Here is a 20041-nt window from a genome sequence, read left to right as displayed (position 1 = left end):
CTTTATTGTGCTTTGCTTGTTTCCTTGCTTGCTTGGACACGTCGAACCGAGTATAAAATCACTAACTGAGGGTTGCTGAGCACGCCTCAGGTGGTCTGGCCGCGCCTAAGCTGAGGAGAGCGACACATGCTTGAGCCTCTATAAGGTTTCTGTAGGGGCGAAGTGAGCATGTTTCTACTTATAGAAGAGGCGCTTCTTCCGAATGGTGACACGCCTCTCATGCGCGAGAAAATCGAAGGAACTGTGTCATGGTTAAGCCGCGCCTTTTCGACAGAAATCTCCAGAGAGCACATTAGGGACAAGCTCTGCATGTAGCCGCTCTTACGAAAGTGCTTCGAGCAGAGCACGCTTGCTTTGGTCAGCTTGAATTCGTTGTCACAGCAGCGAGCGCTTGCGCTGCGAGCTTATGGCGGAAAACAGTGGAAGACGACACAGTCGCGGCCGTAGTTGTTCGTGGACACGAACGCAGAGTAGTACCTTGCGTTGAACCTGATTCTCAAGATCAGCTGACTCGCTTTGTACGTCACAACACACACAGTATACGAGGAACAACGCATTCAGCACGAGAAACAACGCGCGCTGAAAGCTCGCTCGGGTGCGCCGAAGTATCCCCGGCTCCTCAACATGACGTCACGTTGGCCGACATCCCTCTCCGCTGTTCTCCTCAACGTTTTTCGATCCCTTTCAGTTTGCAAGCTCCCCCGAGCCGCGCCCGAGAAAGCGGCCCCCGTCCGCTTCCACTGACCACGCGGCGCTGCTGTCGCTGTCGGCCCGCAGCCGCCGGAGCGCTCGCGCTTGGCAGTTGCTGTGACAGCCTGTTCTCATCCGCGATAACATTGGGAGCGAAGACGTCGAACTCAAATTTGCGGTACTTTTGGAGCTGTCATGTTGAAACTTCAGTCTCATGGTTAAAGAACTGTTTCAAGGGTGAGATAAAGAGCAGGCTGATGCCAGTTCGCAAAAAAACAATGGTATGCATTGCGTCTTAGCGCATCGCGTTTGCAACGTTTATCCTGGACGTTTTAGTGTGCGTGTGTATGTGTGTGTGTGTGAGGGGGGGGGGGAATCATGTGACTGCCCGTGAACATAGCCTGTGCCTCGCACCAACCTTCTTGAACCATAAAATCAATTTTCACACACCCGTGTGCGGCAAATTCAGCGCTGCAAATCACGAGGAAGACCTAGCGCTGATGATGTGCGTATGTTGGAGTAAAGCTATCAGTATTTCTTCGGGAGAATGCTGGAAACATTAATGAAAGGTTAAAACTAGCGATGTTCCGCTTCTAGATCAGTCACGAAATTCCGCGCTATGTTATCAACGAAGCACCGCCCATTCGAGCAGCGTTTTGCACGGTTTTTAGAATGCCAATTTCAGTGAACACATGTATAAATGCAGACACACTTAGCTGGATGCAGGGAGGGAATAACTATAGAAGAGCTTTTTATTTGCAATGATCGCACAGACGGGAGCAGCGTCCTCCACTTTCATTTTTAGGATGTTAATTTAATTGAACAAAGACAAGCATTAAATTCAGACACACTAAGTCGGAAGCATGGAAGGAATGGCAACAGAAGGCGAGCTTTGTTATTTGCGATGACAACCTTTTCTCCGTTCTCCAGCCGGCGGTTCACGTCTCTCGCATAGAAGTGCAAGCGTGTCACTATGACAAAATGGCATGTAAAAGTGGCCATATGCTCTGCACATCCAAGCCGAGCAAGGTTTTGCAATTCCAGCTCGTCTAGCACCTCCCAAAAAATGTCCCCAAAAACGGGACCTCCTTTCAAAGAAATCGAGATTGTTTTGTTTACAATGTTGGTAAACTCTAGCATGTTTTTGGTGGGATGCTTTAAGCACCCTTGTTTGAAGCTTTTTCATACTGTACGATACGCGTCACTGCCAACAAATGGCAGAGGAAAGCTGATATCTTCCATGCTGATATCTGCTGGCTGCTCCAAATCAGGCGGCGACGACGACGATGGCGCAGACGCGAAGGACCACGCTGGTCGGGCAAACAGCGTGGCAAGCGCCACCGCGCCCCAGTAAACGGAAAGGCGACAATCCGTGCGCCGCAGCTTTCAAACTGAAAGGGATCTAAAAACGTTGGTTCTCCTCTCCTGCGGTCGCGCTCGGCGCGGGAGATTTAAACATCGCGCTTTCAATTGGTGATTGCGCCATTGTTTTAGCCAAAATCTAAAAAATAATTACACAGACGTGATCAGCAATGACACTGCTTCAAAATAGTAAAAAATTAACTGATTCGAAAACCGCCTCAGTATCCCTTTAAAGCAATGCTCATAAATGAACCTTAAAGATGAAAACTAAACGTATACTTGTGTATGTTTTGTGAAATTTACTATGGTCGAATTGCGGTTAAAGTATGCTGTTTGTTTTTCCGCCGAAATCCAGCGTTTTCTAAGGATGTCTTAATACAATGCGTAAAAACAATGAATGTGTGTTCGGTCATGTAATGCTTTTGTTGATTTTTGTAGCCTGTGATGCCGCCTGTCATCCGGGTGGCGTGGCTTCGTCAGGCAATGTATGCCTTTTGCCACGTCGCCCTGGACAACCTCTCTGTTGTCTGAAATAAATTCTGAATGAATGAAAGAATGAATGAATGAACCAAAGAACAAGAACAGAAAAGCGCCATTCCCTTCCTGGACGTACTTGTGCAAAGAACAAGCAATGGGTTCGCAATGTGCGTGTCCCGCAAGCCTACTCACACTGTAAAAAAAGTCCGTGACTTTACGGAGACTTACTACGTGGAAAAAAAGGACCATTTGCATTTTTAGAAAACACGGAGGAGGAGACCGTACTTCAGTTCAATAACGGAGGAGTCGTCATTATTCACCCGTAGACGTTGCAGGGAAGAAAACTTGAACATTCTGTTAGGCAGCAAAGCTTAACACTACACAGCGGTTGACTCCTTCGGCATTGTGTTACCGCCAAACGCATTAATAACTTAATTAACGACAACAGAAAAAGAGCAAAGGTTGTCATGATTTGACGCCGCTGCTTACTTTCATGCCTGCATGATCAATAATAATTTGTTATTGGAAAGGGGGAAATATCTGTCTCACTGTTTCAGTGGGCCCCTGAGCCGTCCCAGCTAATACGGGAACCATCACAGCAGCGTTACGTTCTTGTTTTGGTCAAACGTTAATGACATTGCTGTTAAATTCTTTTTTTAGAGCATTTGTCAAATGCTGCAAATGAGTGGAGAGAAGTCAATGGCGCGCTTTTTTAATATTAGCTTCGGTTCAGGGCTGCCCACAGAGCCGAAATACTCCAGGCATCTACTAAGACTTTGGAAAAGTGGTGTTTGGGTTACAACACATTCAATTCAATTTCAATTCTATTTTGCATATGCAATATTGCCTCTGAAATCGATAATTACAACTTGAAGCATTTTTGTTAACTGACAGCCTTTTTTTGCACGGTGCCACATTTCCAAGGGGTGCCAAGCGTTACGGTCTGACAGCTGATGTGAAAATGGGCTTACGCAGCACCCTTTCTTTGAAAAATTGGTGCTGAAAAAAAATTTCATGTCTGCTACATTTGCGATCTCTGGGAACGAAATGGGGGAGGCCAGGGGCATGTGCGCAGCCAAGCAAGTTGTGCTGGTGCTCATACACCTTTCATCCTACTCCCTCCTCCTCCCACGAAATTTTAGAGATACTCGCTTTGAACTCGGTAGGTGCCTTGGGGTCACCTTTATACCCCTACGCCACTGAGTGCGCTGCTGTGGTGGCGGCTCCACTTTGCTTCTCTTTTCAACGACAATTTGCGTTCTTGTGGACGCAGTGGCGCAAGTACGCTTTGACGCACGGAAGACCGATGTGTGAAAGGTAAGTGTAACTTCACTGCTCTGCATCAAACAATTTGTCGTGCCGGAGTCATATTTCACCTTTCGCTGCGAAGACAAGTGCTGTCTCAAGCGCGCACAGCTCGGTGTTCTTGCGTAATCAACATTCCAGGTCACAGGTATGCAAAAGCGTTGTCACTAGCCCAAACGAATCTCGCGTTCATTTAGTACTTACTACGGAATGCCCTAATGCGTGGCGTAGATTACCGAGCAGAGTGCAGCAGCTTCCACAGAGAGAGAAAACTTTATTTTGCAGCCGCTTCCAGCAACCTTCGAAAAACGACCTTTTTTTTCGTAACGCAAAGATGTTTCGTTCGCTTTTGGTGAATTATAAATACGACTAAACTTTAACAAACTGATTTAATTAACGCATTGGAAAACAAGAAAGCAGTACGCAGAGAATTGCTCACTACAACTGCTCTTTGAGGCGTCTCGCAGTAGTTACATGCTACTGCTTTGGAGGGTGCGCGTACAGTTCCGTTCTGCTTCTCCTTGGGTAAAGCTTTCTTTTTTTCGCAGGGGTAGAGGCAGCAGAAACGGAGGAATGAGCCCATTGTGAAAAGGAACCTTTCCTACCAGAGAGCAGGGGGCACGCCGCGCCGTTCGGGAGAAGGCATCCTCCTCTCCACCTCGGCGTGAATGCCTTCCCCTGCATTCCAAGGTTGACCGTACCATGCGACTTCCTCTATTGTCGACTGTCGCGTTCTTTGAACAAGCCAAGCTAAGCCAAGCACGTTTGGCTGGCGGTGGCCTCCATGGGCGGTGGACGGTGGTTCATTTTGGCCGTTGTGGTCCACGCCGGCGTACGCCAGCCATTGCGCCACTGTCGTCTTTCCAGTCTTCGTTCTACGCGCAACCAGAGTAACCCTCAACTGTTTTTGCGCTCGTCTTACGCCGACAACGTTTCACCGCAGCTCCTGTAGTGGCCCGAGTGGCTCGTCTTCCTGACGGGTGTGCGGTGCCCGACACAACGTCGGCCATGGCGGTACGTCTCTCGAAGCGCTTGCCTCCCTCCCCATGCTCTGCCGCGCTTCTTCTCTCTTCTCGACATGTTCTCAGCGCACTCTTCTGCGTCGTCGGATTTTGTCCGTGCTGTGCTCCGCGCGCACCTTAGCGTGCCAGCTCGAGCTTCTGCCTGCTTCAGCCATCGTCGCCTGGATTATCGCCGTGCTGTATTGTTTTCAGGAGGGACCTTTGGCGTGCGCGCCTTTCGCGCTCCTTTCCATTTCACGCGCGCCTTAGTGCGCCCGTTTTCATAATCTAGGTTGCTTGCTCATCGGCTGCTCCATGTGCTTGGCTACATCTGCTTTGCGCTCACTTGGATACACTGCTTGCTCGTGTTTTTTGGTAGCGTCGCACACTCGGTGCAACCTATCATGTACCGCATCAAGGCAGTACGTGATCAAAGAGTTGGCGTTTACTGGCGGCCTGGTGCAGAGCGCGTGTGAATCGTTTACGTTATAATGACGACGTGGTAAATTAACTCATATCCTTGGCATTCGAACCTCCGTGTATTTGTGTCGCTGCACTGGCGGGGAGGCTTGCATTCCAAATGCTTAAAGGCTGTCTTCGTAAAAGGAATGACGAGAGGCTGCATGACTAGCATTGCTTATTTCATTGTTTGCTCAGAGAAAGCGTTTGTTGTAAGTGAGCAGTAGCCGCTATTTTTCATTGTTAAGTAGCAACATCAGCCAGCATGCATTATCATTTTTACACTTGAATGACTGAAAGAGTATCACAGCATTGCCTTCATTTTTTTTTCTTGTTGCTTGCACAGCATCAATTGTTGTGCCTGCAGATTGCACTTTTGCATGCGTTTTGCATTTTCGCGAGCAAATTTTAGGCAAGAAGTTTCAAAGGCACCGTGTATTGACCTGAAGTGCTCGCTATTAATGTAGCAGTATTTGCCATGCTGAATATCAAATCTACATACTTCAAAGCGTGTTTAGCATCTTGTCTGCATAGACTCTTGTCTTCAAGGAGAGCTTGGAGGTTTCACTTATCTGCTTAGTGTTCGAAGTAACAGCCATCACTGATAATAATACTTATTACAGACATGTTCTGCATGTACAGTCAGGGCGGAATGAAATGCAAACACATATATGTCGTACTTTTCTACTTTACAGCGAGATATTCATTTAGAAAAGGCTTGTAAATGAGTACTTCAGTAGATTCTTTACCCTGAAACATGAATTAGGCTAGCTGTATACTGCATTTGAAAGCACACAGGCAAAATAATTTGTCTTGTTCATCCGCGTGGCTCATATTTCATTCCAGCCTGACTGTACACTACTCTCCCAGCAGGTACCCCAACTGAAGCATGCACTGTCTTGTGAAAAATGCTGCACATATGTTTTAGAAGGGTGCGTGAAACAATGTGCAGCTGCTAATATTGAACTATTAGTATCTGAGACCTGATACTCAACTGAATCGTCAATCTGTCTCCTGCTAGGAAGGCACAAGCATCACGCCCATGGCTAATTGACTGCCCTTCACCCCTGTATTGGTTTCACTCCTTGAGTTATGGTATTAATTACCAATTTTACTACAAGGATAAATGAGAGCACATTGTGAGCTAAATATAGTTAATGAAGGTCTTACACTCTGTACAGTGATGTGGTTGTTCTTGTACATCTTTACTAATGTCTTAATTTTGCTTTATGCAAGCCTTGCCTTCCTATTGTATCCTATGTCCTGCTATGCTACTGCCTTCCTCCTGGTCCTCTCTTCGGCCATTTCTCCTGTTTCCTTTGCACTAGCTATTGGTCCGGTGCCTGCTGTGAAAATGACAGCCAACACTAAGTCCCTTCCTTTATTTCCATGAAATCTTCACTGCTACTACTAATGCTGATAGTACTATATCACTATTTTTGTGATAATAATGTACAAGATAGTAGCTAAGCCAATGGTAGCTGAGTTGAATATCATGCATATCTTGCATGCGATATATTAACATATTCACTATTACAATACCCTCAATTTCTTTCAGTTCAGACATTTGGGCATAGATATTTTATGCTTTTTTTTCTAGTTTAGTCCACTCAAACAAACTTTGCTTTTTGCATTGCAGGTAGAATCTACAATGAGTGCTGCTCTGTGTTATGAGCAGGAAGCAGTATTTATGGATCCTTTTCTTGGAAATGACAAACCTTCTGTCGCCTTATTATGTGCTGAGCCTTCATCATGGGGGAAGCAAATGTCATGACTTGGATTTGGATTTGGATGACTTGGATTTCAACAGAGGTGAGACATCATACCCAGCCTCATTTTTTCTGCAACGTGCTTAGGGGATTAGCAAACCTTCGTTTAGTACTTCTTTCACCTTTTTTCAGTGCTCCAGCATGGTGAATAGATATGGTACTCTGGCTATAACATAATGATATATGGCCACATTATAAAGGCGTATGAATTGCTGCACTTATACTATTTTGCATGGCCCTCTTTTAATGCTTTTTCAGCCTTGGTTTGTTGAAACGAGTAGCAAAAATGAACACAAGAACGAGAAAGAACTAGGACTTTCTATATTTTACACACATTTTCTGGCTTCAGCGAATTAATGCCAAATAGCCTAGTTCTGCACAATAGTTCTTTCAGTTAAGCACAGCTATATCTGTATTAACAATTCTATGCAGGGACAAAAGGCATTTTGCATTTATATTTTGTACCTCCTCAGTAGCTCAGGCAATATGAAAAATTAATTTCATTTTTTTTGTTTTATACTACAAGACGTCATATAAAGAGCAAAGCTATCAAAACTGAATGCAAAACGTGCACAGTTCGCGTGTACTTGCAGAGGCTTGTGAACAGAGCCCATAGGATTTTTTCCTTTTTACAGAATGGAAGGTCGAAAATTTTTTTGCATAATTAGATCGTGATTGGAGCATGAAGTTACATGTTAGAAGATGAAACCTGCCATATTGTACAGGGTCGTCCACTCTTAGTGCAAACACGCGAGCGCATGGCTGTGCTCTTTGAAAGGCTCATTGGAAGGCCATCGAAACGAAGTGGCAGATGAGGCGAAACACCACATTCAGCTCCTTCTCCAGCGCCACACTGCTGCGATGAGCGGCTGTGTCACTTGCAGTGGCTGTCTGAAAAGAGCGGCCATGTGTTCGCAGTAAGAGTGGATGACCCTTTACATTTTGTATGCTAGAGTGCCGACTCTTGCATCCATCTAAAAACATTCATGCAGGTTATCTGGTTAGCCTCCTTCCTTGATACCACATTTCTAGAAATGATACTTAACTATGTCAGCTTTATTTTGATCAGAATTTATAAGAATGTATCGCATACACCAAATATTGTGATCATATATGACAAAATTCAAAATGTGATTCATGATTGGTATTGTTTAGTCTAGGGCAGTAAAATGCCATGTACCTAGTGCAAAGTAAAATTAAATATGACCAGTCTAACAAAACAAACTCCTTTTTTTTAGAGGGAAATCGTTCGACTGAAATGCTGGAGTGGCTTGACATGATGAAGACATTGACAGGAGTGCACTCAAAAGTACCCATATTTGGGATGGCACGAGAACTGGCAGACAGCTCTTCAAGCAATTGGTGAGTACCTTGGTGCTCTGCTTCTGCTGTTTAGTATGTGACCAGCTTTTATTTTTCACCTAATAAGAGTGCGTATCCTTAAAAATATCAGCACAAATTGAAGAGAATTTCGATATTCTTGCATGAGATGCCACTGCGAGAACTTGGAAATAATGATATCTCGCATGTACACTTCACTGCTGAATACAGTAAGCACTGCTTGATAGCTAAGTGCCTCTGACGTATGAGAAAATAGGTTGCTGCACAACATGTGGAACTGCCCTGTCGAGCACTTTGTCTTCAGGAAGTGGAGGATTAAGTAGTAATTTCTTAAAGAATTTCTAGAAGATAGCGCAAACCACACGACCGGGAAGAAATAGCTGATGCAACACACTGACTCGAATGACACCATGTGCATGAAGGACCTTATGGAGTTCGCTGCTATGTTGCACGAGAAGAAGGTCACGCAGGATAGGTGTCAAAGACGAGCTGATTCAGGTGCCTTGTTTCTGTCCCTAGTACTCACTGCAGAACTCAATGAACAAGCAGCAAAGGTTACAGCTGAGCATGGCCAGACTCTTGCGCTTCCCTCCACAAGCAAGCTGGAAGCACAGTCCTTTGATACCTTTAATGCGTTTGCTCACAACATACATTGTTGTAGCACGTGGCGAGGAAAGGTACACATCCTTGATTTTAGTGCCAGTGCACTCACAGACCCCAGTAACGGATGATTGAGGTATCCTGTCATATCGACAGGCATCTCATGAGGAATGAATTCTCAGGCTTCAGAACTTATAGTGCTCTTTGCAGAAAATGTCCCAAAGTTTGTTGCCACATGGACCTTTTCAAAATAATGGCCCAGAAAGGCGAGCCTTCCTTATGTATTTTGTGAAAAAATGCCTAAGACATGGGTATTTCTGCTTCTTCATGGGTGCTGAAATGTTTTTGAGGGAGAAGTTTTGCTGATATAGAACGGTTTTGAAAAAGACAAAAAGAGACTTTGAGGCTGTGCAAAGAAGCAGGAATAACATTTCATAGCTGATGAAGAAGCAGAAAGACTCATGTTTTAACCCTTTTTTGCACCAGACACATGAGGACACTTCATCTTTTTGGGTCATTTCGATAAGATCCACATGGCAACAGCATTTGGTTAGATTCCTGCAAAGAGCCCATTCTGAAAGCATGAGGATACGCTCCTTGTAAGGCGTACTGCACACTTATTGGAATATCTCAATGGGCAGTGACCGGTATTTATGACTGCATTTTCATTCGAAATCGGAGATCTGTACATTTTCTTGCCCGTGCTGAGATAATTGAAGCTGTGAGCGAGCATAAGATTTGGGGAAGTGCACTTGCACATTGCTTGTGGGCAAGTTTTCGGCCATACTAAGATGTTGCCATGGTTCCTTGCTCACTAAGGTTTGCAGTGAGTACTATGGACAGCAAGAAGGTATCTGCATTGAATTGTTTTTGGCACCCAACCTGAGCTACCTTCTTTTCGGCAGCTCAGGGCATTCATGCACACAGTGTTGTCCAGGTAAGCGCATTGTGTGTTTTTTCCTGGTCCTGTGGATTTTAGTTTCTTTCCTGTAAAGAAAAAATGAATTTGGTCAATGAAATGTAATGGTTTTGTTCTCATTAAATATTTTTGCAAGACCCTACAAAAGCCAGTTGGTCAATAGTGAATAGTTTGATTGTGTTTGCTAAGTGAGGTCTTTCTTATGCTTTTCAGATGAATCTGACAGCAATATGCAGAAGTACAATGTATGCAATTTGTCATGAAAATAAAACGTATGTGCCTTTACTCACCCAAACACTCTTCTTTCATTCTAAGCCACATGCTTTGTATGTACGCAATGCACAACATGCATAAAGGAAGAGCTTGTGTGTAATAGTACTTCATTTCTTCTCCACCTGGACGGCTATTGTACATGATTGAACGTGAGTCAAGACACGTTGATCAGTTACACAAATTAGGAATCTGGATGCAGTTGACAGCTTATATTCAACTTAACACTCCACGCCATCATTCTGGCCGCACCATGCATCAGCAGTGTCAGTATGACTTCAGAGGGCTTGCCAGTATGGTAGTCTGGCTTTAAAGATTTGTTCAAGCCATTGGCGACAAGCCACATCACTTGAGTACACGGAAAAAGGTCCAAGAGAGGTTAAACGTAAGAATACGTAAACAAATTTTTTTACGTTGGCTTACGTATGAGTATACGGAGAAGGGTCCGAAAGAGTTAAACGTAGGAATACGTAAACTAATTTCTTTTTACGGTTGATGTACGTACTGAGTCCTTTTTAAGGACTTGCCGTGTTTCTCAAAGTGTCCGTTTATGAATTGCGGAAAGTGCTCGGCAACGCATTGCCTCCAGGTTTCTACGTAAACTTGAGCAAATTTTTTTACAGTGCACACTGGTCGGTACCTGAGTTTTCATTCGGCGCACCCTGTCGCGCATAAACGCTCCGTTGCACCCGTACTTTTCGGCCGCGCTTTCCGCCTTTGTTCAAGCCCGAAAGAACTCAGATCCACACTAAAAATCGCGAGGAAGAATCTTGCCAACAACGGGTACCCTCAAAGTATGATAAGAACCGCCGAACGCCGTTGTTCACCTCAAAACGTGAAAACAACGTCCACCGTAGAAAGCAAGCGGGCAAGCATCCCCTGCGCTCCAGGAGTCAGCGAAGCCTTGGCCAGGGTCTTCAAGGACTGCAATGTCCATATCGCCCACTTGCCACCAAGTAAGCTGATGCAAAAACTTGTCAAAGTGAACGACCCGGCTGAACGAAGCAGATTTCCCGGAGTGGTGTACAAAATTCCTTGCAAGGACTGCAACGCTTCATACATCGGCGAATCATGCAATTTCATTAGGCGCTTGAAACAACATCAAAAATGACGTCGCCAATGGCCACACGAAAGAAAATGCCTTGGCTGAACACTACCAAGCTGCATCACATGCCATCGATTGGGACAACGCCTCAGTCATCGCGACGGAGAAGTACAAGGTCATCCTAAAATTAAGGTCTCCACTTCATTTATAAATCGAGAGAAGTGTTTCTTTTAAGCAATTTACAAATAACTTAAAAGGCAGGCCATTCTTCTACTTTTCCACCTAATCGTCGTTGTGGTCTATCCATTTTTACAGACGCTGGGGCAGTTTTTGTACGCCCATGTCATACCAGCTCGCCGCCATGCCGTTGAGGAAGCGTTTGACCGCATCTTTCACTTCGTCGTCATCGGTGAAGCGCCTCCCAGCGAGATGTTCTTTTAGTTTTGGAAACAAGTGGTAGTCACTTGGTGCCAAGTCCGGACTGTAGGGTGGGTGGCCGATGACGTCCCATTCAAACTGTTGCAGGAGAGCGATGGTTTACAAGGGTGGAAGAGCGGGCTGGTTGGTAGTTCATCTTGAGGAAAAAACACAGCGCACTCCTAAGACACGGACAAAGAAAGGCAAGACGATACAGCGCTGTATCGTCTTGCCTTTCTTTGTCCGTGTCTTAGGAGTGCGCTGTGTTTTTCTTCAAAGCGATGGTTTAGCAGGCAACGTGGGGGCGAGCGTTGTCGTGGAGAAGACTCACGCCTTTGCTCAGCATTCTTCATCTGCGATTTGGAATCGCCCGTCTGAGTTTCTTAAGGGTCTCACAATATCTGTACGCGTTTACTGTGGTGCCAGGAGTCATGAAGTCTGCCAACAATGCCCCTTTTCGATCCCAAAACACAGTTGCCATGATTTTGCCGGCAGTCTGTGTTCGCTTGAGTTTTCGCGGCTCGGGCGAACAGGAGTGCCGCCACTCAAGTGGTTCTTGTATGGCCTCAGGTGTGAAGTGGAATGCCCAGGTTTCGTCACCCGTATCAATGGAATCTAAAAAGGTCTCCTTTTCATACCCTTAACGACGAAGAAATTCGCGGGAGGAGTCAACGCGTTGCCGTTGATGGTCGTCTGTGAGCTTTCGCGGAACCCATCTTGCGCACACCTCCCGATATTTGAACTTTGCTGTCAGAATCTTATGAATAGCGCTTCCAGAAACACCAAGAACCACAATTCAGAGTTCGTCGATTGTGATACTCCGATCTTGCCGCATCATTTCTTCGACCTTCGCGACTGTCTCATCAGAAATTGACGGTCTCCCGCTTCTTTCTTCGTCGCGAATTTCAATGCGACCAGCTGCGGACTCCCTACACCACTTGCTTACGTCTTTAACATCCATGTACGACTCTCCGCACACTTCCGTCAACTTGCGATGAATTTCGATTGGTTGAACGCGTTCAAAAATCGAATAACTGCGCGAACTTCGCACCTGGCGGTAGCGACAAGCGGGAGCTCCATTACAAATGATTGCCGTGCCAAGACTGACGGTCCCTTTCGCACTGAGTCATGGCTTGTTTGGAAGACGAGGAACAATGAACAGAGCAGTGCGGCGAGCAGCCACGCAAATAGTTTCCCTGCGGCCGCAGCCCTTTGGAGACCTTACTTTTGGGATTACCCTCGTATTTATCTTCCCGCCTACTTCTAGAATCCCTTCACATCCAAATGGCACCACATGCTTTGAACCGAGCGCGAAGTAATAATCCTGAGATTTACGCATGTTCATTACGCCACCTGCACCGAACATAAGTCACATATTGTGGTCCATCTTCTGCCATTGTGAGCAAGGGTCCCGTAGGGACCCCGAAACTCAATTGGTTTTCATTTTTTCTCTTTTTTTTGGCCAGAGCTCCTCTTTTTTGGTATTACGCAAAAGTATACGCGCTGCGAGCTGAGTTCATAGAATCTGACCATGAAGAAGTTTTTACAAGAAAATTATATCTGCACTTACCCGGCGACCGTTAAGAAGGCAGCTGCAGTGATTTAATCTGTCTGCAACCGGAGCTGAAAACGCCATTCCAAAAAACAACGCATAAATGAACAAGTAGAACTTTAAGAAACAAAGTAGAGCTCAGAACTCTCCAGAAAGCCAGCTGAAGAAACCGAGTGTGCGCAGAGCCCGTGGAACTAATCTTTTAGTATGAGAGGACAAGCTGATGGTACAGCCGAAAACTCCACCGAGGTCTTTAATTTCATCAACCCTGGACAACAACATACAATCCACAGAATAAGAGTTGAGAAGGCTGCGTTTTGCGGGCAAATGAGACGACCTTGCTTTTGAAAGAAATGAGAGTAAGCTCATTTCTCGATCGCCTATTAAAGAAGGCTGGTGTGTCCGGTTTCAATGACGAGCAGTCTTGAAAAGATTCTACTGCCTTCAATATCTCGAAATCACCAGCAAAAAGGAGAAACGCCTTCGTGACCACGGAGTGCACGTATGTATTAAAAAAGTGCAGAAGCGGGCCGAATAGAGAGCTCTGAGGAACTTTACTGGTTGCAGTCTGAACAAATGAGGTATGCCATTAGTACTGACAAAGCAGGATCGATCAAGGGGGTAGCTGGGTAGGAGGGGTACAATTGAAACTTCTAATGTCATAGAGAGCAGAAGCTTTCCGAGAAGTAATGAGTGAGCAAAAATATCGAAAGCCTTGCTCAAACATCAGCACACAGCGTCACATTGACCACTCTGAAAGACTTCAAGTGAGGTATACGTCGTGAACGAGACAAGGTCATAAACGACTTGTTATGAAGCCATGCGGATTAGATGTGATGATATGTTTGCGGTGGAAGGAAGATGCTTTGCGCAAAGCATAAGATAAAAGGGACGGTAGCCCGAAACTGAGGATTTTTTTACTGATTTGAAGAGAGGAAAAACACATACTGTTTCGACCAGGGGACAAAGATGGTCTCAAACGCTTAAGTCTCACTTATCAACTTCTCACCACAAAGGACGGAATTAGATGCACCAGCTGGAAGGCATACGGAATCGCAAAGTGGAGATTTGTACACGGAGGAAAAGTGCTGGGGAAAAGTGGCAGCGATATCCCGGATTTTATTCCCGTGAGAGTCAACTAAGTGAACACGCCCATCAGATTTATTCGAACGCTTGTGAACATGTCGATAGAACTCATTGGGACGCTTAGAGGCACTACTTTCCAATGGCTCGAGATAGCAGTCATGATACCGCTTTTACAGACGTTTGCGAAGGGAACGCGAACGGCGAAACTCATCTGCCCACCTATCATGCCAAGGGCGTTTTGCTTTGTGGCGGGCCCGCTCCATAAGTTTTTCCGCCGCTCTTAGTTCCCAGGAAAGCCAGAACGGAAACATGCTGCGAGTAGGAGTATGCAACGGTATGTACCGGTATGTACAAGAACTGTTCAGTGAAACGACTGACTTGTTCGTCGACATCACTGATTTCGTTTAAAACGTACCTGTCGACAGAAGAGATGAAACACTAGAGACCAACATAGTCACAACGTGCATACAACGAAACGGTTGGATTTCCCCCGCCATCTGAATTAGCAGAAAGTGGGGCAGAAAAAGAAATCTTTATTAGAAGTGCAGGATGAAGTTTGTCAAAGCGAGTCACTACTATTTCGGAGCTCTAGACTCGAAGACTTTCAAAAGTAGGTAGGCAAATATCAAGAGCATTACCGCAACAGTTTTGAATGAAATTATGTTGCTGCAAAGAATTAGATAAAAGGTATGAAATCTAATAGCATTTTGTACTTAATACATAATGATTGTTGTGAGAATATGTAAAGGGGTTCCAGTTATTACCAGGAGTATTAAAATAATCGAAAATGAGTAGTTTTTACTTGCTATTAGAAGTGATCACATGTTCACAGAGTGGAGTACATCATCATAGGCAGGAGGAGGCAGACTAGGAAGAATGTATTATGTAGAAACAGCGCGAAGCACAGCGGACAAGAAAAAAAGATGGGACGAGCGCTGACTAACAACTGAATTTAGTCGAGAAAACAAGCATAAATATACAGAATGGTCCTGCGAACAAGTGCGCATGTGCGTAGATTAAACGCGACAATGAAAATCATTCAGATTAGTCAAAATACGAGATCTCACGCGTATTATTTTTTATTTTATTTATTTATACAATACTGCAGGCATTGGAGTGGTCCAAGCAGGAGGGGCATACAATAATAATAATAATACAGCGGAACAATTCAAGCAGAGATATAGAAAAGTTCATTAAACAGTGCACAGTCAACCAGCTGTAGAACAAATCACGGAATCGGATGGTTAGCTAATATGATAAAGAAATTCCCAAAACAAACAATGCAGGGAAGATATGTAGAAATGAGTCACCGATATAATATGAGTGAAGGAAAAGAATAATATTGCAGAGATACGAATGGATATATCATTCACAACAGCACGATAATGTCAATAATTCAGATGCTCAATAGAATCAACACTGGTTAGTAGCGACTGAGGTAAATTGTTCCAGTCTGTAATAGTGCGTGAAAAAAAAATATTTAAAGACGTTAGTTCCCGCATTGTAGGGAGTTAGAGAGTCAGCGTGACGATGTCATGTTCGGCGTGCAGTCTTTGGCGTCATATAAAGTTCGGGAGACACAACGAGGAGGTTATTTTTAATAAGGAAAAGAAATATCAGCCGTTGGATTTTTCTTCTCATTTCCAGTGTCTGAATGTCGTGTTGCTTCATTAGAGCTGTCGGGGAATCTGTCATGCAGTACTTGAAAAATATAAATGTGACTGCTTTACTCTGAATTCTTTCTATTGCATCTATGTTAGTTTTGGTGTAAGGGTCAGAACTCTACATGCGTACTCAAGTTCTCGTTTTATTAGTGATGTGTAGGCTAAAAGTTCAGTTTCGGGACGAGCTTGTTCAAGTTTATGGCGCAGAAGGCAGAGTTTACAGAAAGCCGAGTCACATACGTTAGTAATGTGGGTGTTCCAGTTGAGGGCATTTGTTCTTGTGATACCAAGATATTTGCATTCCCTCACCTCGGTTAGTAGTGAGGGCCCGAGGGCATAAGGAAAAGACAGACTGTTTAGTTTCATCGTTATTTTCATATGTACTGTTTTGTTAGCATTCAGTTCCATATCCCAACGGCTGCACCAAGGAAGAAGATTTTGAAGGTTTTCAGGGTTATCTAATCATCGCGGCCGGTTACATCACTGAAGAATACGCAGTCATCAGCAAACAGTGTGATCTGAACGGGTTCCGTAATTACGCTCACAATATCATTAATATATATTAGGAACAATAAAGGCTCTAAAACGCTACCCTGAGGGACACCCGAGGTAACTGGGAGTTCATGGGAACGGCGAGTGTCGATACTAACAAACTGCTTTCGATTAGTGAGATACGCAGGAACCCAATTAACAACGAAGGAAAGAAGGTTAATTAATCGAAGCTTTTCAATGAGTTTGGAGTGTGAGACAAGGCCAAATGCTTTCCTGAAATTTAAAAATATTACATCCACTTGGCTAGATTTGTCAAAAATAGACGCAAAGTAATGACGCAAGTAATGAATAAGTAATGAGGAACGCAATGACTCTCAAAGTGGACAATCCAGGCGGTAGAATTCTGCCCGCGAGTCGTCTCAGCGGGAACGTGTTTTTCTCTGCAAAGACCCGAAAATCTCAGACTCCCTTCCGTGCCATAGTTTATGAATAGGCCGCCGCAGTGGCTCAGTGGTTATGGCGCTCGGCTGCTGACCCGAAAGACGCGGGTTCAATCCCGGCCGCGGTAGTGGAATTTAGATGAAGGCGAAATTCTAGAGGCCCCTATACTGTGCAATGTCAGTTTACGTTAAAGAACCCTAGGTAGGCGAAACTTCCGGAGCAGTCACAAATCTTTCACCTGAGCAGTATCACAAGGCCCTTTCCTTATTTGAACGATGCATGCCTCTCCCTTTGACGCATGAAACATCCAATGACCTATCAGTGAGATTTCTTGACGAGAGCCTCCGATTTTCCGGCACCACATCGGCTGGTCCTACCAACCTAAAGGCAAGCCAGCCCACAAGCCAGCCCACGCGTCAGCCCACACAAAACTTGTCAAGCGGGACACCGTAAAACTGGGCTTGCAAAACGCGCTGCAAAAATCATGTGGGCATTTCTTCCAGGACAGCATCAATAACCAGACCTTTTAGCAGGAGCCTACCCTTTACATCTGCTAGTTTCCGTACCTGGCTCCATAATCAAGAAGTCCTGGCAGCACGTCGAATCTCATACTTCAAACAATAAGCGCAGAAATGTTGTGGTGGTGTCCTATGTCCACACAGTCAGCCATCGTCTCGAGAAAGTCGCACAGCGCGCCGGTGTGGATGTCGTCTTCACGGCTCCCAACAAGCTTTCCGCCCTCTGTTCCAAAGGGAATAATCCGCGGGAAACCCGAGGGTGCAGGGTGACACACTCTGACCAATATGTCCCCTGTGATTCAGGAACCATTTACTCTGTGTCAGTGTCATGCGGGGAGAGGTATATCGGTCAAACGAGAAGTTGTATCAATATCCGACTCCAAGAACATCAAAACAATGTTTAAGGTATAGTCATTTCTGGGCACCTGGATAAGCACGGTAAGAAGTGCAAAATTGGGGAAAACAGCCCTGAAAGAATCTGCACCCCTGACTAATCGCTGCATCACTATCGGGCTAGGACGAGATAGGTTGACAAGGGAAATCGTTGAAGGCCTCAAAATCCATTATGCCGGTCAAGAATGCTTCAGCACTCCATCACTCTCCCTGTCAAATAAAGAGCTGAATTTTCTGGGTGACTTTACAAACACCTACGGCTTCTTGTGTGCCACACACAGCTGAATATTTCACGAATCCCTCGTTGGTACTGGTTTTATCTTGCTTTTAGTTCCCCCCATTCTGGCACATTTTAGAGCGCAGTTCTTTGGCGCCCGTTTCTGCGTTTGGCGGTGTCGCAGTCGCTGTTGGCCGTTGTAGCCAGTAATGGACACCTTGGTCGCGCTTTAAGCGGCGAAACTAATAGAGCGGGAGCTTGAAAAGCAAAGGAAAGGCGCATAACTGCCCTCCTGGAACAGTGGACTTCTCAATCGTGCTTTAAGCCAAGTGGCTGTAGTGACAGATGTGTGCTGCATGCGTTGGCATCGACAACGTTGCGCCATAAACGCGGCGCTGAAGCCATATGCCGTCGGCGTTCATTGGCGTTGGCGTTGACAGGGTTTTACTTACCGATCATTTTAAGGAAAGGAAGTGCGCATAACTGGCTCCCGGGGTCAGTGGACGCCTGAATCGCTCTTATAGTGGGGTGATGAGAGAGAGATGTAGGCTGCAGGGCATCGACAATGTTGTGCCAGAAACGCGGCGCTGAAGCCATAGGCCTTCGGCGTTCATTGTTTTCATTGGCGTTGGCGTTGACAACGTTTCACACTCCGATCATTTTAAGGAATGGAGGTGTGCATAACTGGCTCCCTAGGTCAGCCGACGCCCGAATCGCGCTTATAAGTACGTGGGGTGATGAGCGAGAGATGTAGCTGCATGCGTTAGCGCTGATAATGGTGAGTGAACTCTCGCGATCAACCATGGACTGCCACATGCCAGGGTGGCAATGGTGGTGGGGACTTTAATGTATATATGAAGACAAACAAGAATTTCGTACCACTTATGCAGGAGAACATCCCGGTCCTCTAGCTCGTAACGCCTCCCACGGCTGCGACAACCTCGCGAAATACTTGCATAGACCTCGTCTTTTAGAACCAGGCATTGGTGCAGCAAGTCGACCGTATATCCATCTATTTCTCCGACCACAAAGCTTCCTTCATGACAATCAAGAACTGTTAGTGGAGTGTTTCGTGAAGAAGGAAAATGTGTGAAAAATAACAAGTTGGCTGTAATTGTACATACATGTATTGCTAGAATTCTTTGCCTCAATCTATCGAAAACCTGAAACTGCTGATGAGCTGCGCTCACATTTCGCATTAGGAAGCAGCGTAATCGTCGGAAATTCTTTAATTCTATCTTCTCCTCGTTTTTATGTTTTCTGTTGGGCAATCTCGTCTGTTTTCTTCATGGTTTTAATGAATTCCCCGCCATTTTGGGCAATCTTTCATTGTTTTTTGCTTTTTGTGAATGTTACCTATCTGACCATCTTTTCGCGGCCCTTTATCGCTTTATCGGCCTTTTTATCGCTTATAACTTTCTTTTGTTCTATGTTTTTTGCCATCTTGTGACGCGACCACACTGATTGCCGGTTACCACTGCAGCAGCCCTGTTACCCAGCCTCTCATCTTTTGTATTTAAACGCCTTTCCACCAGAATAAAATTTCAGTTGTGAGTCAGTGCTCGTGTGTGTCGTTTCTTCGCACTGTTTCTTCCTTTTAAATGCATTACCAACTGGCCCGGAACCTTACTCTTCTGATCATCTTGAACCGCTACCGACTGGCCGCGTGGCGTGTGAAAGCATACAACCGTGACACGCAAACGCGTGGGATTTAGGAGGGCGCGAGTATGGAGGAAATTCCGGAAAGTGTTCGCCAACTTTCGCACACGAATGTGGGCCCGTTCTCTGCTTCTGCGCGTAGAGGTGAATTATTTGGCTCAGGTGCAGTGACTGATCAAGTTTGTGCACTTATGGAAGGTGTTTCACAGCCCGTTTAAGCTGCAAGCGATGTCGGACCAAATTCTTCTGGAGCATTTAGCATTTAGAAATGGGCAGTACTGTTGGCAGTGTAAGCAGAATGCTAGTGCGATCTTTCCAAATGTTTGCCTGAAGGCAAGTGGGCTGCTACCTGATGCAAGACAGC

The 20041-nt window shown here is 45.3% G+C and overlaps 1 long non-coding RNA gene across 1 annotated transcript; it reads left to right on the top strand.

The window, feature by feature from the left end:
- Positions 1-4619: 4619 nt before the first annotated feature.
- On the top strand, positions 4620-10218 carry LOC149334682 (uncharacterized). Its single transcript, XR_016285012.1, has 4 exons — positions 4620-4848; positions 6934-7106; positions 8302-8425; positions 10137-10218. It is a non-coding gene; the product is annotated as an uncharacterized LOC149334682 (long non-coding RNA).
- Positions 10219-20041: the final 9823 nt, after the last annotated feature.

The sequence above is a fragment of the Amblyomma mixtum genome, chromosome 8 (assembly GCF_055824585.1).
Source record: "Amblyomma mixtum isolate Tamu chromosome 8, ASM5582458v1, whole genome shotgun sequence".
Lineage (NCBI taxonomy): Eukaryota > Metazoa > Arthropoda > Arachnida > Ixodida > Ixodidae > Amblyomma > Amblyomma mixtum.
Note: the sequence above shows the minus strand (reverse complement) of the source record. Positions and strands in the feature narration are given on the sequence as shown.